Source organism: Thermobia domestica, chromosome 13 (genome assembly GCF_964235325.1).
Source record: "Thermobia domestica chromosome 13, izTheDome1.hap1.1, whole genome shotgun sequence".
In the NCBI taxonomy this organism is placed as follows: Eukaryota; Metazoa; Arthropoda; class Insecta; order Zygentoma; family Lepismatidae; genus Thermobia; species Thermobia domestica.
In genome coordinates this window covers 33,580,589-33,607,358 of record NC_137466.1, presented here as the reverse complement: position 1 = coordinate 33,607,358, position 26,770 = coordinate 33,580,589, and the positions used below count along the sequence as shown (strand labels likewise).

The following is a 26,770-nucleotide window of genomic DNA, read 5'->3' as shown; positions in this document are numbered from 1 at the left end:
TGTTGCAAACTTTTCGAGTAATAACTTGAAACATGTGCTGAATGCAAGCATGCATGTGCTATATGCACAGTTAGCGCACGTTTTGTACACCTTAAATTCAATAGTAATAACAACTGTTTACGCTGACTCTAGGTCTAGAACGGTCCGCGGAACAGTATTGCCGTGAACAGAAAAGTTCAGTTTGGAAAACCTACAATAATTCGGAAAAGGCCACTAGTGCTGTATGGTTTAAAACCTATACATGTACTTTTCGTTTAAATAAAAGCATATTAAATTTCCAATTTGATGTTTTCTGCAAAGGTTATCTGATTTCCCCCTACCTACTCTATATATATGTACTGTATATGGTATATACTCTACTCCTCAGGGCCTTCTTCAGCCCCTTTATAGAATCAAAATTTTACTATGTTGCAACGTTCCAGAATAACTTGGAACATTTAGTTTTGCTCTACAAATCCGTACGAATCCGCCAAGCGGTTACATCGATTGTTACGCTTATAACTGGTGCTAGCCAACGGCTATCGACTAAGTGCCATCTAGAAAGAATCGATGTAACTATTTGATGGATTAGTATAGCTTATCTGTGGTTCTTTATCTGCGACGTTGCCACATAGTGCAATTCGCGTCTCCAGACAAGGACACGAATGGTATACAATTACATATATTTTTCACTTTATTTTGACTTGTGGAATAGTGCTCTTTAATCCGTAGGCGCCATTCTGGAACACAAGATATATATATAGCGAGAGAGAGAGAGAGAGAGAGAGACAGAGAGAGACAGAGAAATGTTCATATATAACACTGTCTTATTATGTTTCCAACTACACAATATCTAAACACGGTTTTGTTTCACAGTTTAATTTTGTAGTATTGTTTTACAATGAAATTATTAGTCTATTACAGAACAAAACTTTTTTGGGGGTGTCCCACTTTTAGTTATTGAAGTTATGGTCAGCCTAGTTGTAAGATAACATTGGAATGAATATCCGCAACCGCTAGACGAGTGACTTTCCAATCGGAAAGAAATGGTGTGAAAAATAAATTCATTTTGCAATCGTATGGATAAAATACGTGGCAGAACATTAACGCGATAATGGCAAATATAAAACTGATTACAGGAAGACAATACGTGCCTTGTGTGGCCCTCCTATGTTTTTATTGTTACTTGTTACTTTCGAACGATGATTCGAATGAACAAATTATGATGAATCGAATGATAATCGATGAATCGATGATGCTACATCGAATTTGAGATTTCAACGAATTTGCATGTTTTGGATATTTCATGAAGCTTACAAGGCGGAAAACGGATTTATTTGGGATTTTAGATTTCTGGGCTTTCGGCATCTAAGGCCATTTAGCCCGTCACGATTTAAGGGATGACGTCCCTCGGCGAGCACACTATTCGGAGAAATGAAAGGAAGAAAGGATTGGGGAAGGAAGGAAGCGGCCTGGGACCTATAAGTTAGGTACCACCCCTGCATCTGCCTGGTGTGAATGAGGAAAACACAGGAAAACCTCATTCAGGATGCGGGCCTGAAAAAGCTTTTACGCTTTTTCGACCGAGTAGCCTCACTGGGAATCAAACCCGGGACCGCTCGCATCGAAGGCGAGAGCGTTAGCGACTACGCTACGCGGGGCCACTAAAACGGATTTACGGATGTCTATCTTTCTGTTCTTTCGTGAATCTGTTTACTCTCCTACAGATCATACCACTCAAGTATCGAGACTGAATTTTAAACTAATGTTTTTGACACAAACAAACGCATCTAATACGGGAATCTCATGATATGTCAGTGAGGTACAGAAGAACCAATTAGTTCGCTAGATAACCCTCTTCATGTCAACTGTCATATCCAAAAACCTAAACTAGAAACCTAAATTGTAATTAGAGAAAACCAACGTTAAACTTCTGAAGAATAAGGTCAAAGTTTTCTTGTAAATGAACAATCAATGTTTAATGGACCACCAAAGTTGATTTGATTCCCAGGTAAACACTTCAATCAAAATCGCCTCCAAACTTCACCACCTACAACATCCATATAAAAACTATCACATGTACAGGTTGAGCCAAAAGTCAGATGACAGCCGTAATACAGGAAAGGCTTGTGAGTCGTGGTTCACATCTGGGGTAGATTCACGCGAGGGGGCCAGCGGGTCCACACTTCCCCTAAAACTCCTGTATGAACCGTACTCCAATCACGTAGCAGCACTGTTTCAAGCAGAATACAGTGCCATTCAGCGCGCTTGCCATTGACTACTGATGATTCATGTTCTTGAAAACACTAGACTGTTGCTATGTCACACCATTAAGTAGGAGCCGTACAGTTGCAACTAATCGGAGAAGTTCAGGGAGTGTGTGTTAAACTGCAACGTAGCACTAACTCCACAGCAAGCGTAAATAAGTGGGCTGGGCCAGGCTAGGAGTAACAGTAACGGGATTATGGTTCAATCATTTCTTTCTGTCGACTTTTCGGGTGAAAAATAACACCGATACAATATTACATAGAAGTAATGTATTGTAGTATTGAACCTCCTCCCAATAAAAGTTTCTGAGTGCACGCCTAGTCCATATTGACCATATTTGATGTTTGGGGAATTTGGCAACCTCAGAAACACAACGACGACTACGCCATGTTGGAGACCGCCACCTTCAATATCACTTTAAAAAAATGAAGGTCAGTGTGGGACGCATGTTTTATGTAGAGTATTTTCACAAGAGTGCAATGGCGCTGACTTTTTTTTTTAATATCATTAACGCTCACTGTGTTTCTTATGTTGATTCCCCATACTATACGCTTGAAATGGTGTATATCACACGCCTCTTCCATTTACCATGCACGACAGCTAGTATTAACTCCACATGCTTCCAGACGAGCAAGGGTAAATAAGTGAGCTGGGCCAGGTTACATAAATTCCAGATCTTCACAGTGTACACCACGGTTTTAAGGTAGATGGCCCCATAGGTAGATGTCCAGTTACGTGAGGTCCAGAAAGCGTGGTGGCCAATTCCCGATACCTGACTCCCGATTCTCCTCGTAGGAAACTGCTGATGCATGTAATTCCGCACACTATGTTTGCAATGGGGAGGGTATCCATCTTCCTAGAAGAACGTTGGGTATAAGTCATCCTCCGACAAAACTGAAGCCGTTCAGTGTGCCGTGAAAAATGGACTAATGATTCTTGTGACAAAAGTACCACACCACACCACACCTTTTTTGCCATAAGCTATCACTGATGTGAGTTTGTGTTACTCCAGTAGTAGTAGTTTTGTTCGTTTGCTTCTTCGTTCATGTAAACATACGCCTCGTCGGAGAACAACATGTTCAAGGGGGAGATAAGGGTTGATTGGTAGTTCCTCTTTCGCTTATTCGGTAAACTTCCTCCGATGATCTAGATTGTTCTCTCTCAGATGCTGATACATCTGGATTTTATATAGATGCCATTTGTTACAGGAAAGTATTCTTCGTATAGACGTTCTAGTCACTCCTCATCCTTAATATAAACAGCACATGGTACATTGGGAGCTTTTGCTGAAGAACGCGAATACAATGACAGTTGTTGCCATATCTGTAGACGATTTTTGACTACCAGAGGTTTCTCGGACTCAGATTCCATCTCTCGGGGTCTGCTGATGAGTTTGTTAACACCACTGAATAAATAGGAAATGACATCCCTATCCGGCTGAAGCACATTAAACTGTGCAGTTCGCATATGCAAGTTGCAACTTTTACATATCAGAATTATCTCCAGACGTTCCTCAGTCGTCAGTAACATTGTTGTCAGAGACACCTGCAAAAGTAAGACAAGTCATAATTAGTTAGCGATTAGTGATAGTTTGAACCGGTCAGAATCATTGTTCGGTCAATGACAGCTGCAAACAAAAACAGCATAATTAGTAAATGTTTAGCGATAGTACAAAACAGTCAGAATCATTGTTCAGTCAATGACACCTGCAAACAAAAAACAGAGTATAATTAGTAAACGGTTAGTGTTAGTGCAAAACGGTCAGAATCATTGTTCAGTCAGTGACACCTGCAAACAAAAATCAGAGCATAATTTTAAACAGTTAGCGATAGTACAAACGATCGTAATCATTGTTCAGTCAATGATACTTATAAACAACAAACAAGGCGTAATTAGTAAACGGTTACATAACACAAAACGATCAAAATCATTGTTTAGTCAGTGATAATTGCAAAATAAATAAAATGGTAATAATTAGTAAACGGTTAGTGATGGTCCAAAAGAATCAGAGTCATTGTTCAGTCAGTGACAGTTGCAAAAAAAAAAAAAAAAAAAAAATGAAATCTTTGAGTTTTACGTCCCACGGTTATGCCGGTTAGGCTAAAGGAGACGGTGATGATGAGAGATGAGTGAAATGGTGGAATGAAGAAAGTGGGAGGAAACGGGAGAACCCCGAGAAAACACACGAGCACGGTGTTTGTCCACCACAAAGTTCACTTGGCGGGGGCTGGGATCGAACCCGGGACCCCAAGCACCAGAGAGGGAAAAAAAGAAAAACAGTTATAATTAGTAAATGGTTAGCGATAGTACAAAACGATCAGAGTCATTGTTCAGTCAGTAACACCTGCAAACGAAAAAGAAAACAAGTCATAATTAGTAAAAGGGTTAGTGATAATACAAAAGAATCAGAATCAATGTTCATTGAGTAACACCTGTAAACAAAATGCAGAGCATAATTAATGTCTGGACAAAAACACTTAGAAAAATTCTGCTGAAAATACTGTACAGAACTGCTAAATTGCTACACAAAATTTAATTTATTTAGCAGTTTGCTACGCAAGGATAATTAAATCTGAGAAAAGCATATATATAAAAGTAGTCCATTTGTACTGTGGTAAAGACAATTTACAAACGATCATTAACAATCATGGCTATTGTTTTCAATTATCTGTTTAATTTCAAACCACACAAGATGTTAAGAAATGATCTTATCTTCTCTGTATAAGTAAGTGTATGTTTCTTGGTCCATTTCCTGGAGCACTTAATTGTCTGTCCATATATTTCCCTTCATCTTCTTCTGAACGTGTGTGAGTGTGTGATTTATCACCGGGTTCCCCACAGACAATATGTCCCCATGTGGTGAACTACTTAGCCGCTAGATGGTTCTCATTGTCCTTGCCCAATGCGTCACCTCCATTGTGTGACTTAATGATAATTGCTGACCCCCTCGGTTCTCCACTCTGATCCTTGGAACCTTATAAAACCTCTTTTCCCCTATGCCACCCCCTTTGGCTCGTTCCGCCTCTGAAACTTATTCTCTCTCTTTCGCTTTTCTCCCGTGGTCCGTGGCAGATTTGGTCACCACAGGGATGTTAGATACGTCACAGGCCATAAACCAAAGCAAAAGGCCAAACTAATTTCTCACTTACTTTTTTTGCTTACTCACGACTCATTTTGGGTATTATTTGCAACATATCTAAAGCAATTTACTCAGAATAAACACAATACAACATGTATGTTAGTCCTTTATATAGTACTTCGCTCCAAGTTACTTAGTAAAGCAACATAAAAAATACTCTTAATGGGGTTTCCTCCCGCGCCAAGAATGTATGGGTCACTGCAAAAGGAAGGACATAAAAAAGTATATTAATTCCACAGTGCTTTTCTTACTCAAAATGTAATTCTATCATATCTCCCCGGTACTTTATTTCAGGTCCATTAATTTTTTAAAAAGTTTAAATAGTTGTAGAGTTTTAGTGATTGCGATAAATAAAAAAAATATTCCTTTCTCCATACACTCCATTATTATTATTATCATTATTATTATTATTATTATTATTATTATTATTATTATTATTATTATTATTATTAGTAGTAGTAGTAGTAGTAGTAGTAGTAGTAGTAGTAGTAGTAGTAGTAGTAGTAGTAGTAGTATAAATGTAAACCACATAGTGCTATAAGACCAGACAATATCCCAGTTACATCATCATAAAAGGATGTAAAGATGGTTTGATACCACCACTTATCTATATATAGGAAGTCCGGTAGAGATGGACCCTCTGGGTGAGACGAACCAGGGACATAATTCGTAAATTATCCACCAGAGTGCAGCGTGAATATTGGTGGAGTGTCATGGCGGATGTTATAAAATAGAGGATCTGCCCATACAACAAAATCGTGAAGCCATACGTCACAGCTTCGCCACACCTACTCTGCCCACTCCGAGCCATTAAGATCACAATATTTCGAGCAAACAATCATGGCGGAAACGTGAGTAGCCAATCAGACGTGCCAGCTGGGACGATGCTCGGTTGTTTTTTGGCTTCATATAGTTATGATGAAGCTATGTATGAGCAGATCCTCTATTTTATAACATCCTTGATGCTAAGACACTGTGTATTTTCTTGAAGTAGAAGTTAACACATTTCTTCGGGAGACGAGATTTTTGGTTTTAGACAAATCAAAACTTTTGTTATTTTTACCACGTTCATTGAAAGTAATATTCAACATTCTTGATGTAGGTTTCTTGGGTTTTGTTTTTTACTAGCGCATTTCATCATAAAAAGAATGTGTCAATAAAAACAATAAAGTTTGCAGCGTTCAAAAACTACAAGTACTCTTCTTATCTCTCCTTCTTGAGATAGATGAGCCACTGCCACTGTGGGGGAGATGAACCACATAGGAAACATGAGAATATTTGTGATTTGTGTGACAGTTTTCAAATATACAAAACAGGATGCAGCGTAAGGTACAATGTAATTAATAGCACTCAACTTTCTTCTTAAAACATGAAACTTATTACTCATGCCATTTAAAATGTTGCTTTTCTAAATTCCATGTTAAAAAGAAAGTTCATTTTTAGATTTTCTATATTTCTATCTTAGTTTAATCAATGTTACGAGATTATATTGTAGCTCTATAATATCTACTTTATTAATATAGAGTATTTAAAGACAAAGCTGTTCCAAGTTTTTCATAATATCCATCACTCCCACAGTGCATGGTCCTTAGAAGCGGTAATCAACTTCGCTTATAAAAATAGAATGGTTGTTTATATCATGCCCGTATTTATATATTGTGTACCTCTATGCTGTAAATAAATTTACCCCCGCCCCGGAACATACTTATACCTCAAACAAGGAAACAAGGTGTGATTTTGTTTGGGGGCATTTTAAAAATAATCCGAAACGACCAATATTAGAATTGAATTCATAGTATCTGGGGTCACTGAGATGAATAGTGACAGTTATAATCCAATTCAACTTCAAGGTTATATTCCACTCACCAGAAATGGGGGCAAGATTTTAAAAGTAATCGAAAACGACATATATTAGTGTTGAGTTCATAGTTTCCGAGGTCGCTGAATTTAAGAGTATCAGTTATCATGATATTCAAGTTCATCCGCACCCTTGGGATGGGAGTGGGAGAGGATGACTTCTTAAAAACAATCAGATAAGTTAGCTAGTTAATAACTACTGTAGCGAGCGGTCCCGGATTCGATTCCCGGTGAAGGCATTTGGTCGAAAAAGTGTAAAGAGCTTTTCCAGGCCAGCCATTCTGAATAAAATTTTCCTGGGTTTTCCTCAATCACACCAGGCAAATGCCGGGGTGGTATCTCACATATAGGTCCCAGGTCGCTTCCTTCCTTCCCTCTCAGCGGATAGTGTGCTCGCCAAGAGACGTAATCCCTCATATCCGTGACGGGCTAAATGGCCTTAGATGCCGAAAGCCCAGAAATCTAAATCCTCCTCCTCCTTGATAACTATTATAATTAGAGCGAATTAAATATATTAACATATTTTGTCGCGCTTGCGCGGGACTCTGTGGGTTGTTAGTTTTAAATATTACTTTATTGTGAATCTTTAAAGAAAAATGCAAAATTTTGCCGCCCTGTGCTTGAGCACAGAATAGCACTTACCTAAATACGGACCTGGTTTATATAAATAAAACAGAACACGGGAAAATTAATTATAAGGTGACTAGATAAATGGTATAGATGGTGAAAACCTAGCGTAAAAGTTAAAAAATATAAGAGATTAAGGAATAACATTTGACCAAATCAAATAAAATAAAATGTTTGTTTGGTGAACATCATGATCATTATCGTAGGTATTCTACCATTGTTGGCAGATCACTAGCCGCAACTGAGAAGCTTCCACCTCTTCATCTTCACGTACATTTTTTGTGTTTTGATATCATCCCTCGATTGAACCCTCCTTCGCTCTCTCCCTCTCTTTCCTACCACTATACCCTCTAGCTTTAGCACATCTCTCATGATAAGGTTCCTTTTTTAGCCAATGTATCAACTAGTTTCTCTTCCTCTTTTTAATAATATCTAGAATTGTGTAAAGATGCTACGAAACTTTCAGACTTTCATTTAAATCAATAGAAAAATGTTTAAAATATTGACGTGTATATTTTGTTGTATAAGGTTGAAGTTAGACCTAAATTTAAATATACATCTGCAGTATGAAATTCCATAGCCAAAGTATACTCGAAGGGCAGGAGGGGGCAGTAAGACCGTTCCCTTTTTTATTTTTTGTTAAGCGATGCTCAAAATATTTGTGAAGTTGAAAAACAATCCTGTGGAGGATCAGGGAGCAAGTTGTCACCAACATTGGGCAGATTTGAGACTTATTCTGGGGGACATTAATTTCATCTCACTTTCCTTTGTAGCAATCGGACACAAATCATCACATTCTCCCCCCTTAAAAAAAAAAAACACATTTCAAATCGGATTATTTAGAGGGACAGTCTCCCTAGTTCCAAGATTGGAGGGGACATGTCCCCCTCATCCCCCAGGATTTGTGCCAGTGCTAGTGGCCAATAATTTTAAACCTCCACAACACTGCAAAATAAATACGTGTTAAATGACTAGACACTAGTAAAAAAAAAAATTTTTAAAAAAATAAAAAAGTTGTCCAACATATATCTGGTTCAAAATATTTTACTAAAAGTACATAGATTCAGAAGATAACAAAGAAAGACATATGTCAACAGATACACACTCAGAAATATTTGCTGGGAAGGGTCCGAAGTATTTGGGGATGCAATACGTTCATGTAATATTGAACCAGACTTATTCAGCTCCCGAGAAGACGACAACAAATATAGCTCTCTTAAGAAATTCAACAAATATTACTCGAGTTACGGAATTTTTAGTGAATCGGAACCCGTGGATCCCTCCCCACATGAGTGTGCCCTTAATTGTAATAGATCTAGGTTTAGTACGAAATTGTTGATATACAAGGTTATTATAAATGATTGAAGCGAATTTCATAAATTCACTGTAGCTCTAGTAATTGAGATATTGTAACAAAACTCAAGAGTAAGAAAAATTCAAAAAGTTTTGTTTGTTGTAGGTGTACTTCAGATTTCTCCCACGAGAGCTCAGCAGTGAGCAGTGAGGCAATATGGCGATAGGCGCCGAGAAAAGCATTTCATGTCATAACCTCCACGCTCTCCTGACCTAACACCATGCGTAGACCTTTGCTTTTTGTGTGGGGTTATGCGAGAGATTCAGTGGTCACACCTCCTCTATCAGCAAACCTGTCAGAAATGTAAATCTGCATGAACAATGCTTTTGAACTGTTTGAGAGGGACATGCTGCGCCGAGTGTGGGAAGAACTTGATTTCGGTTTGATGTCTGTCGAATCTCTAAGGGGGCACATATCGAACATTTGTAATTGTTAACAAAAAAATCCGAGTTTTTCTATGTGTATGAAAAAAATTGTCGCAATATATACAGTAATTCAGATAGAGCTGCGAAATCGCTGCAGTTATTTATGCTGTACTTACTGGTCCACTCAAGTATTAATCTTACAGTGCTTTGTAAGCAGTATGTGCGAGACTTTTAGGAGTATCTGTGTTATTGCAGAAGCATGTGTCACAACTAGGAGAACATAAACAACCACAGATACAGTCTGCTAGTTAACAGCATCTTTTTTTCATTTCTTTTATATTTTTTTCCTTTTTCTTTCTTTCTTTTTTTTATATGAACAGTGCATAAATAAGCAAAAAATAAATATTTCCTAATGAAATAAAAATTTCCAATTAATATTCGTCAGAAGCAACATACATTATAGCACCATAAAATTTCAATTTTCTCGATTTTCTCGAAAACTATACGTACAAGGTGTGATCAAAATGTACGGTGAACATAGTCGCGCAATGCCATCTATCGATGTTGTACCCATTTCAATTGGTAAGCTCGGTAGCCTAAACCTTTGGTACAGTCAGCGTCGAGTTTGAACGAGTTGTGACATGTTAGTTGGCTTCCAGAAGCAGAAGAGTGAAGACGTGTAAAGAGTGTCTGTCGCTCGCCAACATTATGTTTGTTTCAAAGCTGCAAATAAGTGCCAAAGAAGTTCACGAAATGTCAAAATCAGTGTATGGCGACGAAGTGGTGGCATTGAAGACTGTTTACAAGTGGTATGAGCGATTCAAAAGCGACAAGGAGTCGGTTGAAAAGGAGCAACGGTCGAGACGTCTTTTGACGTCAAAAACAAATGAAAGCCTGCAAAAAATGGCACAAATTATCTGTTCAAACAGGCGAATAATTATTCGAGAGCTTTTCGAAGAAATAAATATTTAGCATGAATCCGTGAAAAGCATTTTAACTGCCGATTAAATCGGCAAACAACTTCCTTCTTCACCACGAAAACGCGCGTTGCCACATCGTGCTTTTGATCCGCGAGTTTTTTGGCCGAAAACATATTCTTGTCTGTCCACATTTTCTGTGCTCTCCGTATATAGCACCATGCAACTTCTGGCTCTTCCCAAAAATTAAAATCTGTCTCTTTCAAACAATGAAAGAAGCAATAATACGTGAAATCGACATGTACCACTTCTTTGATATTACAATCGTAAATCGGTGTACCAAGTTTGGTCAGTTTCTGGTAGCAAGTATGCAAGATAAAGTTGAGTGTTTATTTAACAATGGTGGCCTCCAACAATGAAACTAACAACAATATGTGAAATCAGCATGCACCATTTCCTGGATTTTGTAACATTCATTAACCAGACTAGATCCGTTTTTGCTTACTTTTTGAATTATTTATTTTATTTTTTATTGTTTTAATTTTATTAGTTGTATATGTGAACATTGGTGACGGTACGCTATCGCTTGTGTTAGACACAAACTATTTGGACGTTAAGAAACAAAGAAAAGCGTTTTGACATCATTCATGACGTTGGGAGGGTCTTCACGACAGAGCAACCGAACGCCCTTTTAAAAGAGGCCTTCTAGAAATGCTTCCAGTCATGGATTGAATGTTGGGATAAGTGCATGGGTAGCCAACGACAGTATTTTGAAGGAGATTTAATCAAATTACATGTAAGTTTTTTATTTTGTTTCTCTTAAAATTATTCACCGTATGTTTTGATCACACCTCGTAAGAGTTTAACCTAAGTATGTCATTTTGCTCACCTTGATGTATACGCCTACAGAGAAGGATACCTCTTTCGATTCCTAGCGGGATGCTAATGTGGTTTGGACCCCACGTTAAGCTGTAGGAAATGTTGGAAGTGGGAAAAAAAGCAGAGGCGGTATGTTTTATTATAATTATGACTCAACATTCCGGCTATTTAAATATTGTCTTGATCACTGAAAAACCAGAGACGGTATGTCCTCATTACTGAAAACCCAGAGGCGGTATGGCGTACCACCGCATACCGTTTCACTTCGACTACTGGATGTAGGTCCATATATTATATGGCCTCGCTGCTGAAAGAGATGCTAGCTCCAACAAACGAATCGTATTTATTTGTTATCATCTGATATTTGAAGGTACCCTAATTTGCAGTGTTACGATCACGGGAAACTTTCTTGTATATGGAATTTTTTCATTCCATTTATTTCTAAACCCATGTCCCTACAGGCGTTTATCAAAACTACTGCATTTCTCCCTGTCAACTTTTCATTATCTCCTGTTAGATTTACATCAGCAGCATAAGCTATAAACTGATGGGAGCCATTCAGCTCTAAGGCCTGGTTGCTATTTTTTTAACTTTCCTTATAGCGCATTCTAGAACAAAACTGAATAATAATAGAGATCATTAATCTCCTTTTGTCAGGCCATTCTCGACGTGAAAGCTTGTGGACAAATATTTCCCTTCTCGGACTTTACTTTGGGATTCTTTTAAACCTGTGATCGCTAAACCGTTTACTAGTAGTTCGCGGGAACATTTTCAGTAGATCGCGTTACTCTCCGGTTCATATTTACTAGAAGTGTAAATTTATAGGCAATAAACAAAAGATGTAAAAAAATGTATGTAAGATTTACTTTTTATTTTATTATTATTATTATTATTATTATTATTATTATTATTATTATTATTATTATTATTATTATTATTATTATTATTTTCCTAGCTCACAGTAGGATTTGAAAACAGCACTGTAGCTCAGAAGATACATAGGTTTGCGACCACTGATTTAAACACATCTTAATTACTCGAACAAACTTTTCTGGTATTCTAAATTCGGTAAAAATGTTATACAATGTTTTCCTCCTAACAGAGTCGCAGGCAGGGTTGGGTAGTTACGCGTAAAAAAAGGTTTTCTACGTGACGTGTAAAATACGCGTAAAAAACGCGTAATTTACGTAAAATACGTAAAATACGTAAAAAATTACAAACAGGTCTACAAATTAAAAGAAAACGTTCTACGCGCTGAGCTTTAAAAAAATTCTTCCTAAAATTGTATGAAATCTAGCTGGATTTTGCAAAACTTAATCCGTAAGCATAAACTGGGAATTTTGTATTGGCTTTGTAAAGTAGCATTGTATAATACGGTTTGCATGCGTGACTGTTCAAAACCCATTTCATCGTGTTTCATGTTTTAAACCCTCTGTAATCGAGAAAAGTGTTATGTCAGAGAAGCCATGGAAGAAACTATTGTGCAATATAACAACAATGGTAAGCCTTCATGGTCTCCAATTGTGACGACTTTCTGCAATGTCTGAGAAAAAAGCACCACGAACAAGTAGAGGTGTTTCTGTTGGAAAACCTCGGCCCTTCAGGAATAACTAGCTACCAGCAATATCGGGGAAAATGTGGAAATTTTGAAGAACTTATGAAGAAGGGAATTACAACACCACGCACATTGTGGTATTTCTCTACTCGGCAACATAAGGAGTTGTCGGAATTTGCTATGAAGTTACTGAACATCCTAGCATCTTCAGTGCAAATTGAAAAACTTTTTCTCAAATTGGCCCTTTGTCCATAACGTCACAAGAAACCGGCTCAGCTTCGAATGTTCGAAGAAACTACTTCAAATATACTACACCCTCAAATTACAAGACCACTCAAGTTATGAATATTAGTGTGATTAAGAGTATTGTGTTCGAATTGTACTAAACTATAATGGAAATGGCAAGTATTTTTTTTTTTTTTTTAAAGAATTAAAATAATGGCTAAGTTTTAAATGAAATGATATACGCAGTTTTATTGGAACCAAGTGAAATATATTCAGTATTCGAACTAGGAAGAAAGACAAATTGTTTCTTTCCACACACACACACACACAAAAAAGAAAAAGAAAACGAAGAAACAAGTAGTTCAATATTCTGTTGAGTATTTTCATCAGTTTTGTCTATTTATTATGAGCATGAAAAATGTCTACATTAAATGTTCAAATGATAGTCAAGTGCTAAGGGAAGTAATATATTTAGTGTTGTTGGACTTGGAAGAAAAGAGCAAGATAAATGAGTTCATTCCGAAAAATTTAGTATAATGTTCTGTTGGGTGCTTTTATATATTTTCAGTTGTGTGTGTTTAAAATGAGAATCTAATAACTTTTGCATCGAAAATTCATTATGTCCCAGTGCTAAGTGAAGTGGTATATATAGTATCGTTGAGACGTGGAAGAAACACAAATCAGTTTATTCTATAATTTCATTATTTCAATATTCTGATCAGTATTTTTTGTATCAGTTATGTGTGTGTGTGTGTTAGTGTGTAATATGAAGGTGAAATGAGCCTAACAGTCAATCTCTTTTTCTTTTCTAATAGAAGTTTCAAAGTATACTGAAATGTTTCGAATTTTATATTAAAAGCTGCAAAGGTATAACAATAAATTGTTATAATCAAAAGGTTACTTGATACTTTCAAACATATCCGAACCAACACACATTTTTAATGTGTGTGCTTATATGTTGGGTGGTTGTGCTTGGGTGTGCGCTAATAGGTGGAAAGTAGTAGTGGGCCGGCGAGGGGCTATCCAAAATTATCTTTTATTACTATGATTTCGCATGAAATCATTACTTTTAAATATAATGTTTAGAAGATAATAATGTTTTAATGCTTAAATAAGAAAACTAAGCTTACAATATAACCGACTATTCAAAATGATCTAGTTTTAATGAAAGAAATATAGTTTTCTACGTCTGCGTAAAAAACTGGTTTTCTACATGACGTATATTACTAGTAAATTACGCGTAATTTGCGTAAAATACGTAACAAGTAAATTACCTTGCCAACCCTGGTCGCAGGCCTTTCTGAAATCAACAAATAATTCATGCAGCAGAGCATTGTATTCCTTTTCTTTTCGAGCATTTGTCGAATGGTAAATGTCTAGTCGATGGTTAATCGATTTCGCCTAAATCCGCACTTATAATCTCCAATATTTTCATCTGCTTATTTAGTCAATCTTACTAACAGTATGTTTTACAGGATTTTATAGACTGAAAATTTTATCAAAATTACATAACTTGTAATACATAGTTCAAATATTAAAACAAATTGTCCTATCCTATATTTACCTTATGTGTATTCAAGATGTGAAATTTTGTGATTTTCAGGAAAAGGTCGCCTCATTCTTTCACTCATTGTGAGAGAACAGTGGCTTCGAAGTGTTTTATTTATGATCAACAGTTTTTCATAAAATTAAAGAATAGTTTAGATATAAAATGAATTTTAAAAAGTTGTATGGCAATCAGCATGTAACGTCCAATCCTGTTATGGGGTAGTATTTTGTGGGGACAAATTGTAGTTAATTTATGATTGACAAGTTATTTATAATATCATTTCTGCGAAAACTCCAGTATCTGTTGCACATAATTATCAAAATTACAATAATTATCAGAATTTTTGTTCAGCCGCTATTTTGAATGCGCCATATTGGATAAATGGATCACATTCAAATCATGTAATTATCTTTTTTCTGACTCTGATCACCCCAAATAAGGATCAGAAGTCAAACTGAGGGCACCTCTACGGATGACACTGTCCTGTTTCCTAGTAATTTTAACTATCATTACATACCAACTATACATGAAACTTCACATCAGATTCCTGGAATCCTGGATCGATAAATGAAAGATAAACCTCAACAAAAACAAGCCTCATGAGATTAAACGCAAAACCAGAAACAAATACTCATCAATCTTTCACTTTGTTGAACACGTCTTTCTCTTCAACTCCAAGCTAAATACCGGTATCATTTTGGATTGACGACCCTCCTTTGCCACCTCGACTCAACGTCTGCGAGCCCTGCTTCCAATCTTCCCAGTTCACAACATTCACTAGGCCCGACGCCATGTATGCAATATGGGCATACGACCGATACTGAAGTATGTACACCCACCTGTGAGCTTGCAGCACTAGCCCACATGAGATATCTACAGGTGGTTCAAAACAAGGACACCTAAGCTATAAATGGCCCTTATATGACATAAGGATAGTGCTAGTTTATGAGGACCTGGCTGCTCACTGCTGCATGAACTACGATTATCCTCCTTTTAGGAGAATATCAGATGATCTAATCATCCACATATAGCACCGAGAGCAACCAAATTACCGCATTGCAGATTATATAGAATGCCAAAACCTACGTAGCCTACACCTCACGGCAAGTGTGGGAATCTGCGACAGTAGCAGTTCCAGAAGTAAATACGGAAAGCACTGTCTAAGGCATGGGCCTACACCCAAAACTTTACCACAAACGAAAGCCAAAACAAATCAAAGAATTTGGAACACAGTATTTGCGAGAGTGAGATTTGCTCTCTTGAGTTTCAACACCTGTTACTGAGAATGAAATACAACTAAGTGAAGATGAAAAACAACTTGCGTTGTTGAGCAATGAATTAGAAGAAACGTATTTGACATAAACAATATATATACTGAATTTATTAGGAATTCCTGAGAATACACTAAACAGGGGAATGACGTAAGAGTTATTTAACAGACTATGATGACTCCGTTCGTAAAGAAAACAAAGTTACTTCTTCATTGTTGTGTTTAAATTTGCTCTCTTCTCGGCTTTGTCTGTGTTGATCAATCTTTTAGCGTATGACAATAGGGCATGGTAGGTATTTATCGCCTGGCATATTTATAAAAAGTTACAACTATAATATTAAATGAGATGCATGTTAATTATATATCGAATATTCTACACTGAAGAAACAGTTACAGAGAGGTTTTTGTCCTAAGCGAGGTTTCGGCCCGTGAAGTTTCGGCCAAGGGGATCCAAGGGAGGTCTAAGGGGCCGGGTCCCTCTATATTTTTGCTGCCCCCCTAAAATTTTTAAGGTAGATTTGCAAATAAATTATAATATGGTGATGAACTATAATATGGTTGGATCGGGCTCCTCCTAACTTCTACCCTCCCCCTTAGCTAGCTACCGGCCTGTTTTGCACCCAAACCACTAATAAAGTGTGATACTTGCAATCTAAATTATATGAGTACATAGTATGGTCAGGCTTTGGCCTAAACATTACTTGTAAGTTGAAGTATGAAGCAACTAAGTTATGGTGGTAGAATGTTTTAATTTGATTTTTAAGTTGACCATGTTAAAAGCAAACATAATAACATAGGAATTACTTATCTGTTTATTTGTATCCATAACAAATAACGTTAACAGTGAGGAATATACCGAGACCTACAGTTTTGTACTCGACGGTCTCGCACCAGGAATCGAAGCCGGGACCTCATGCACCAAATCCACACATGTTACCCTAGCCATGAGATCAGTGTGGAGGACTGTGAACTCGTACTAAACACGCGTCTACCAAAAATCTCAGGGAACAAGGGTAATTGCTCTTTTTGTCCCATTTTTGCATGCATCCACTTTAGTAATCAAAGATTATCTCTCAATATAAATCTGCAATTTTACAAATAACTTTAAAAAAAAAAGTTTCGTTGCCTTTACAAAGTATGAAAAAAGATCTGTCGAGAAAGAGAGAGTACAAATGACAAAGCAAAGAAACATTCTCTGGTACATTACCTACGCGAAGCCTCAGCATCTGAACCTGAATGGCCAACGCGTTCCGCATGAAAGGAACAATTTTTCTTTCCTAGCTGAGTACAAAGGTTACTCTCCAATATGCGTTCCTCTTTTCACACTGAACGTTATACAACTTCTCCCTTCTGTGTTCGCTATTATCCAAAATACCTGTGACCACATTTTTCAAACTTTTTCCTTTCTTTTGATACTTTTTATTTCCATGTCGTTCTATGGTGTATGTTTTACATAGCAAAGATAAGAAATATTTGAAGTAATTTGTCACTGAGTACCACATTTACACCATACATTCTTCTTTTTCTTCTTTTTAAGCACTTCATATCCAACTGACATATTTTGTAGAATTGTCCTGATTCAATGGGTGGGAAACAGCAACAGGCTATTTCAACCGGCAGCCTACATCATTCGTCACCATTAGCTTTGTAGATAGTAACTATAGTAAAAACTTCTGCTCCCATGCACTATAATAACACATGCATTGTATATAACATAGTGACCGAAGGAAAATGGCTGACCATGGCTGATCCTTCCTTCTGCATCATTTCTTCTTCCTTTAAGAAAAACTGCTATAAGCATTGCCAATAAATAAATAGATCTAAATAAATAAATAAATACACTCAAGATTTTTCTTTGTCAACGATCTTTGTTAACAACATAAGAAGTTATAGAACCTTGGATTAAACGTAGTTGGTTGACTTACGTAAGTGATTCTGTGTAATAAACCAATACAATTACTCATAATATGGGTACGGTGATATTTGCGCACATGTTAAAATTAGTGACACTTGCGTACATGTCAAAGTGTAAATGACTAATTCAGTATCAGTTGCGTATGAACCAACATGTAATTTGGTTATGATTAGAGACCGGATGTTTAGGCATTAAAGACCTGGAAAATAGGCACCTAAAATTTCAAAATAGGCAGTAAAATAGGTACGAAAATGTAACTCGAAGCAATGAAGATAAATACCCAATACAATTAAAAACTGAATTCAAGTCATAGATAATGTTCAAAGAGTATAGAAACATACTTGTTTGTTAATATCTTATTTTACTGTATATATAAAAACGAAGCTTGACATATATTCCATATATATTTAGTTAATATATTCTATACAACACTTTATCACTCCACTTAACAGTCCAAATTTTATACACTTTATCAGTACATACAGCAGTCCAAAATTTTACAGCAATTTATCAGTGCACATAGCACTTCAAACTTTTACGGCATGTTATCACTACAAACAACACTTATATTTCTCGGAAGAGGCAGAATCCTTTCTTGAAATACTAAATTATATATTTTTCCCCAATAAAGTCTTATTTTGAAGAAAATGCATAGAATAGGCAACATTAGGCACTAAAGCAATTATTTAGGCAAGAATGTGCGAAATAGGCAAAATATAATTTAACCATAACTCCCATACGTTATTTTTCATCATATCTTTAATAATAAAGAATAGGCTTTTTGCCTAACATCCAGTTTCTAATTATGATTCTTTGGAGAATGCTAAATCTTAAATAGATACTCATGAAGTGATGGATGAAAGTCTGATGGAAACTACTATGGTAAATGTTTATCCAACTCCTATGAGCGATTTTGAAGCTTTATCCTATCTATGTTTTAATAGTCAGGTTCAAGAGGGTGGAAAATACAAAATTACTTTCGATAAAATAATTATGTAAGGTCATATGGGAAGGATAAGTAAGGTTTAATATCCTAAGGATAATATTACGAAATGACAGGAAAATTGAAGTATGTATTTTATAAGATAAAGTTTATACTTGCCAAAATAATTTTTGCTCACATGAATGAAGCAAATCTCATTAAAGCAGAACATTATTATACCTATTGATACAATTACTGGATGTATAATAATAGTGATATGGTAACGGGAGATATGGTGATACAATAAAGAAAGGTAGATTAACATGGTTGGGATAACTAGAACGTATAGAAACAAATCTACAAGGGAGCTCTTGAAGAAAGGAGAAGCATCAGGATACAGACACTCAGATGGTTAGACGATGCACTGAATGACTTAAAAAAGATAACAGCATGGAGAAGTAAACCAAAGAACAGAGAAAAATGGAAATCTATCCTGAAGGAGATCTAAGTCCTACAAGGACTGTAGCACTAATGGGTAAGGTATTACATTATACCTATTATTACAGATTTTTTTTTAGGCTACTCTGTTACAAAATAGAAAAGTGCATCCCTTAATCACACTAAAATGTCGTGGTACAGTCAGCGACAAGAGTTCTTTCCGTTAGGTAAAATTAATATTGGGAATAACAGTGGTATGTGTGGAACATACAGAAAATTACATTCTTTTTAATTTACTGAAACCTGTAGTCAAATTGTCCTTCCATTCTGAAGTTATGTACGAAACTAATTTCATCAAACGGAAAGAACTTTTGTTGCTGACTGCACAACTTTTTGCTTACCATCCAATATAAATTCATGATGGGCAATGCCTTTCCAATCAAAAAAAAAAAAAAAAACAGCTTTTTGACCAACTTATACGTTCTAATATGTCCAAAATGAAAGTGTGAATTAACCCCCACCCCGGAATATGTTTCACGAGAATTTTCGTTTAAAAAATGTTCGATTTAGGCATAATATGTCGTACTTTGAGGTATGAGCACGAGACGAGTCGAGACAGGATTTTCCTGATAAAATTCGAGTCGAGACACGGCTCTTCCAATAGAAAAATATACATTTTTCGAGTCGAGACATCACTTTTACAGTACATTTTCGAGACGAGACAGCAACAAACCTTGTCTCGTGCGCATCCCTACGTACTTTTTTTCAGGCTTCCCAATCATCCTTTCTGCAGAGAGTTAAAATCAGCAAAAAATAAAATATTGGATTTACCCTCAGCTGGTCTTTTTTTAAGAGTTCAACGATAAATTTTCTCGGGTTTCATACAGTATATCATACATTTTCTTTGACTCTTTTCCGTAATCCCAAATCTTTGGAATTAAAAATGAGTCAAGAATTAGTATGAATTCACTCCCTCTCATGTAATATGGATCCCCACAATTAAGAAAATATAATCCTCGATTATTTCCGCTGCAACTCTTCGGTTTTAGTGTATTATATCGTGCATTTTCCTTAAGCCTTTCCAATCGTTTATTCTACATGGAGCAGAAATCAGTAAAGAATAATATATACTAGAAATTTCTGAAGATTAAATTGCCAAATATCAATGTAAAATCATTTACCTATCAATTTGTAAGTTGATCTACATTTCCTTAGATTAAATTACAAAATTTGCTGGTTTCTTTTTTACAAATTTACAGTAAATTTATAAGAAAATATGATGATTTTATTGATAAAAATGTAATTTTACACTATTTCATATTACTAATTTTACTTTATAACTGTAAATTGATTTACATAGAGGTTTGGCAAACAAATTGCCACCTTTTTTTTTTTTTTTTTTTTTTTTTTTGTAAATTTACCTATGAAATATTTTACAGTGTAGTGGTATTTTCTCCTTCTCCGATGTTTAGAGTTCCACAAAAACTTAAATAAAACTCATTCAGTTTTGATACAATATTATGTATACTGTAATTTGTTTCTCCTTCCGATAATCCATTGTGCTCGTTATTAAAATCAGTTTAGAAGGAGCGGTGAATTTAGTCCCCTTACATGATATGGATTACTCCCCTCCCTCTAATTATAAAAATTCATGTCACAAAAATTTTCGTAAAAATAACCTTTGACTGAAGGAATACGATGTAAATTTTGTTTGAGCTTGAGAATGAACACTTCTGAAAAATATTTCAATCACTCTGCATAGCGTAGTTGGTAACGCTCTTGTGTTTGGTGCGAGCGGTCCCGGATTCGATTCCTGGTGGGGGCACTCGGTCGTTTTTCATGCCAGCCATCCTTAGTATGTTTTTTTCTGTTTTTTTTCTCATTCACACCAGACAAATGACGGGAGGATACCTAACATATAAGTCCCAAGCCGCTTCCGCAAACCCTTCCCTTTCCTCCGATAGTGTGATCTTCAAGGGACGTCATCCCTCATACATGATGGGCTACCATGGCCATAGATGCCGAAAGTCCAGAAATATAATCCCTAAATCGTGAACAGTATTTTTTAAAAATCAGTGAAAAATAAAGATTGTATGTAACCCTTCCCATAAAGATTGTAAAAAGAAATTACACGATAATTTTTATAAAGTTTATTTCACTCTGATACATAAACAGTTTCGCGACATAAGTAAGTTAAATTACATAGCAAGTTGCTTTGTATATAGTTCAAACATAATTTGTATTTAACATAATTTGTAACAATCTCCCTTTAGAGGACTTGGATAATTTCAGTTGTGATTATAGATAAGCAAATGAGTAATTCCCCCCCCCCCCCCGCTGTTTCTTTGGTTTTTGCGTGTTGTCAGTCTGGCAACTCTGCATGAACTGAAGTTAATCGAGTTTGAACAGCTCAAATCTTGGATTACTACAAAAAAAAAAAAAAAAAAAATCATTTTGCTGGACATCAGGAAAATAATGATGAACAACAGACATTTCAAATGCATTAAATAAAACTTGATACATATTTTTTTTAAGAATGGTGTAACAAATAAAATGAATATAATTTTGTTTCGATAATAAAAGAATTTAATTGAGTTACCCATTGAAAAAATTGAGAGATCTTCGTTGCATTTTTTGTAGTATTACTAATATAACATTTCAATAAATATTTATTCGAAACAAAATTTAAATAGGCAGGTACAAATATTTATTTTTGTTAATTCGAACTGATATATACAAGATGTAAATTAAAATGTTTTATGAATCTATAATTATTATATCGGTGGATATTGAAAAAATAAGCACACATTCGGAAATTAAGGGTTATATTACCTTCCTTTAAAAGGTGAACCATAGAAAGCAATTTATGTTTATGGAATGTCTTAAATATATTACAAAAATCAATGTAGATAAAGAACATGGGGGCACTTCATAAAATTCTTTTAAATTCATTCTAGATAGTTTTTCTCCTGGTGCAAGCGCAAATAATTGCTTCGATATATGCCTGCAGATTCATATGCCCCCGATTATAAATAAATATTTCCAGTGCAATTTTAAAAAAGAGAAAAGAAAAATAAATCAAATTTTATAGTATATGGTAGGTATTTTGTTGGAATTTACAGACATATTAATATAGTTTAGAGTTAGTGAGAATGAGGAGACGGATCGTTCATTTCAACAATCAGAGCATCATTACTAGAAGTAAGGCTTCTACCATTCGACTCGATTCGGATTTGTAGAGTTCCTCCGTGGCTAAGAGGTTAGCGTACGCGCCTTTGGCGTGGGAGACCCGGGATCGATTCCCAGCGGGAGTTTATGTGGTTCGGATTCCACGTTAATCAGTAGGTCCCGTCTCATATAGCTTCGCTGCTGAAAAGGACGTTAAACTGAAAATCAACTCAACTCGATTCGGATTTGTGTGTCTGGCCATCCATCTGTTCGACGATGACTCGTAAAACGTTCCCTGTTCCCCGTAACTTGAAATAAGCCTTCCTCCAACATGCATAAATATCCCTATTATTTGATATTGCAATTCACGAAGAATAAGCAGGCTCAAAGGGGGATAAAAATCAATCCCATGTTGTAAGTTTGAACATTTGACATAGAAACAATTTTACAAGATACACAAAAATACTATTCCTTTTCAATTTCTACAAAATGTGTTGTAGTGTTATACAAGGGGATTCCGATGGTATCGATCTACCAATAATGAAAGAGTGAATCCCTACCCCCAAGTATAAAACATACTTTCCACGAAATTTTTATTTGAGAAACAGAAAAGGTATTTGATTTCAAAACATATGCCGAATATTTTATTTGATACTGCCTGTTCATTTCCTGTGGACTGACCTAAGATCATGGGAGAGCAGAGGGTGGATTATACCCCTTCCGCTGATTTTTTAAAAAGTTCCGTTATAACTTTCGCAAAAATTATTCGATTTTGCTAGAATATATGAACTTTTTTTTATTTTCGAGGCTTTCCCACAGTCCTCACTGCTTGGGATTAAAAACTGTTAGCAGTGAGCGGAGAAATTGCCCTCCGGATGTTGGATAGAGCCCCCCTTCAAGTAAAACAATATATGTACCACGATGGCGTAAACGATATTTTAATGCAATATGGACCATATCATTTGAGGCTTCACAATAATCACCACTACTTACTTGAAATGAAATCTTCAATTTCATTATGCCTGCTAGGCCAAAGGAGATGGTGATAATGACAATTGAATGAAATGGTAGAATGAAGAGTGGGAGGGAACGGAAGAAACACCTGAAAACTAACGCACATGGTGTTTGTCTACCAGATAGATTACTTGGAGCGAGCTGGGAACGAACCAAGGACTCCATGCACCAGAAATGAACGCTCTACCACTGGGCCATCGCGCCACACTATTTACTTGGATTCAAAATCAAACGAAAGCAGGAGAGTGAACACTTCTCTACTCCACATTTTCTTCTTCCGATATCTATATTTTAAAAAATCTACGATTTCCTACGTAATAGTTATTCCAATTTTATACGAGATGGTGCAGATATTTATTGAGGCTCTCAAACAATCTGCAATGCTTGGAGTTGAAATAAATAAAAAATGACCAGTCACAGCCTCCCAATACAAACACACATAATGATTTAAAAATATAGATATATCTTATACGCGTACAATAACTTTCGTATACAACAAAATTATTCGATTTTAGTGGAATATGACGTAAATTTTTCAGAGGATTCCCAATCGTCTTTATTGATGTAGCTGAAATTGATGAAACGAGAGGACTCTCTTTTTTAAATAAAATGTGTCCGAGAGAATTTCATGACAGTACGAAGATTTTTGCAAACATAATGTGGTTTTATTTGACATTAGAAACTTACTCGTATAATTTACATAGGTGAATCCAGGAGAGCGCGAAGGGTCGTTCAGCTAGGAGAGAGATAAAACTAAGAATCAATCATCGCCCTATCCCTAACCTCCCCGAAGAGTTCGTCCTGGATTCGCCTCTTATAATTCGGGATTAAAATTAGTGAGAGGGGAAAAAGAAGATCGCTCTTTTCAACAATGCACACCATCACTATGTAGACAGTGACGCCGCTAGAGAGACAATGGGGCGGGCTTTCACCAGGTGGCATCGTCTGGCCCCCAGACATGTATTTTAAGATTGGCCAAATGATGCAAAATTCTTATTTTCGGTATACGCAAAAGTAGTTGCACGCAAAAATTTCTCTGCCACTTCACTTCCTCCCCCTCACCCCGAAGAAATGAAAGCTGATATCGTCACTGATTGTAGAATTATGATGAAGTTCGTACCTTTAGTACCTATCTCCACCACATGAATAGAGTCTTACTTATTCATGATCCCTGGTTCGATTTCATGGAATGGACCCTGGTTCGATTCCCGGCCAGTGATGATTCCAGTTCGTGGTGGACAATATCATGTCCATGGGTTTTCTCAGGGTACTCTTGTTTCTCCCCCATTCCCATTCCAGCAATTCTTTTATCATCATTCCCTTGCTTTAATCATTCATCCCCTTAGCCTAACGGGCACAATCATGGTACTCTCATGTCCAAAATTATTCTCGCATGTCTATAAATATGTTGTTCTACGAATATAATTTGCCGACGAATTCGCCTGGTATTTCTTATAATGTTAGTATAGTCGGTAGAGACATGTATGTGGCAAATTTCATGTCAAAAGAGCAGTAAATAAAAACCATAAAACGAAAACAAAACTTTCTTCTCCATTTAGCAACATTTTGTTTTACTCGTTCTAATTTTCGTATTTATAGTTCTTTTCCTATAAAATTTACCAAATATACATTTCCCGATTATACACATAGTATCAGTATTAAAAGTGTCCTGCAACATCATTATCAAATTATATTCTTACAAGAAGACAGTTATAGATATGCGACAATCATTTTGGACATGAGTGTACGTTAAACTGAAAGATTTCTGCCATATGAATATGTAATATTTCTGTATGTTGTAATTGTTAAGAATGAATTCTGTAATTGTCTTGTATAATTGGAGATTTCCCCTCCTCTCTTTCTCTCTCTTCGAGGTCAATAAATCAATACAATAAATAGAAGTATTTAGTTAAAGCATGTTGTGCCATTAATTATGCAATTGAGCGTACGGATCGTTTACATTCTAAAAACTAGTTTGCAATTCTTCATTTCACTGTTGAAATGGCAACCTCTTTGCTGTTCCAAGCGTTCAGACCAGAATAGTTGTGTATACATTCAATAGTTATACTTGTTTGACTACTGCTCAAAATAAATGGCCGGCGTCCATCTTCCTCTCTGAAATGTTTTTGACTTCTTTTCAAATTTGCGTGTTGATTTGTGTCCGTGTGCTTTGGGTATCCATATCGTTGTAACAAAAGAAAGAAGAAAAAAAGGAAAGCTACTGAGTGATCCAGGTGAAAACAGAAAGCGTCAGCCCAGGTGTTTGGAACGGATGCTCCGCCTCTGCTATTACCCCGCACAGCCCGGACAAAAGAGCCACTAATTCTCCCTAATGGCAAACGACCTTATAACCCCGGTAATCTATCACTAAACGAAAACGGTTGCCGTTTTCTGCCACCGATTTGTGTATATACATATATATACGCTACGTGCCATCACAAGTTAGTTCACCTTCTTTAGCCTGAGCGCTGCAGGTATAGAAAAAAGAGCTCTGAAAGCAAGAGAAAAGGCTGTCCGCAAAGGGAGTTGGTGATTTACGTTCGATTAATGATGGTGTCCGCCATAGAAAAAAATCGGGTAGAGAACTGGTTACAGAGCCAAACGTGCTGCTACTAAAGCTTTTTTCGGGGGTGAGAATCCAAGGAAGATCTATCTACTAGTAATGCCTTTTAGCCTTTCTTCAAGTTGGTCAACGTTCATCTTCCGTTGATTTGTAAATATGAAAGATAATCTTCTGAATTCCGCACAAATCTTTTGATTTTTGCTAAATCGTGTTCTTCCTCGAAATGAAAATCTTTCTCTCAGTTTAACGTCCCAGGATTATGCCGGTTACGCTAAGGGAGATGATTCAAGCAAATGAATATTGATTGAAGAATTGGTGGGATGAGAAAGTGGGAGAAAACGGAGTACATCGAGAAAAGTCTCGGACACGATGTTGTCCACCACAAACTTACTTGTTCGGGGATCGAACCAGGGAAGCGGCGCACCTGAGGTAAGCGCTCTATCGCTAAGCCACCATGCCTGTCTTCCTCAGAATAAGAATTAATATCTTTAAAGGTAATAATCCTTGAAGAGAAGGGATCCGAGTTGAAGTTCCTTACTGATATCGACTTGTACGTAAACTACAAGCCACGAGAAAAATATTGAACATCAACTGGAACACAGTGATAGAACGGGTCATGGGTCACCAAGTCACTTGAGTCACTCGGATGTAGGTCTCTCTTCTTAGATTCTGCCTTACCCCGGAGAGATCTGACAACCCAGGCATTTCCGATTACCCAGAAACAACCGTTAGCCATCGATGAACTGGCCATCACGTTCTCTGGATC

The 26,770-nt window shown here is 36.4% G+C and overlaps 1 long non-coding RNA gene across 1 annotated transcript in view; it reads left to right on the top strand.

Annotated features, from left to right (window-relative positions):
* Window positions 1-10,978: 10,978 nt before the first annotated feature.
* LOC145669158 (uncharacterized) overlaps window positions 10,979-26,770 on the top strand; it is a 53,736-nt gene continuing 37,944 nt past the window's right edge. The window contains exon 1 of the long non-coding RNA XR_014128154.1: window positions 10,979-11,302. This is a non-coding gene — a long non-coding RNA (uncharacterized LOC145669158). The remainder of the gene's footprint in view (window positions 11,303-26,770) is intronic.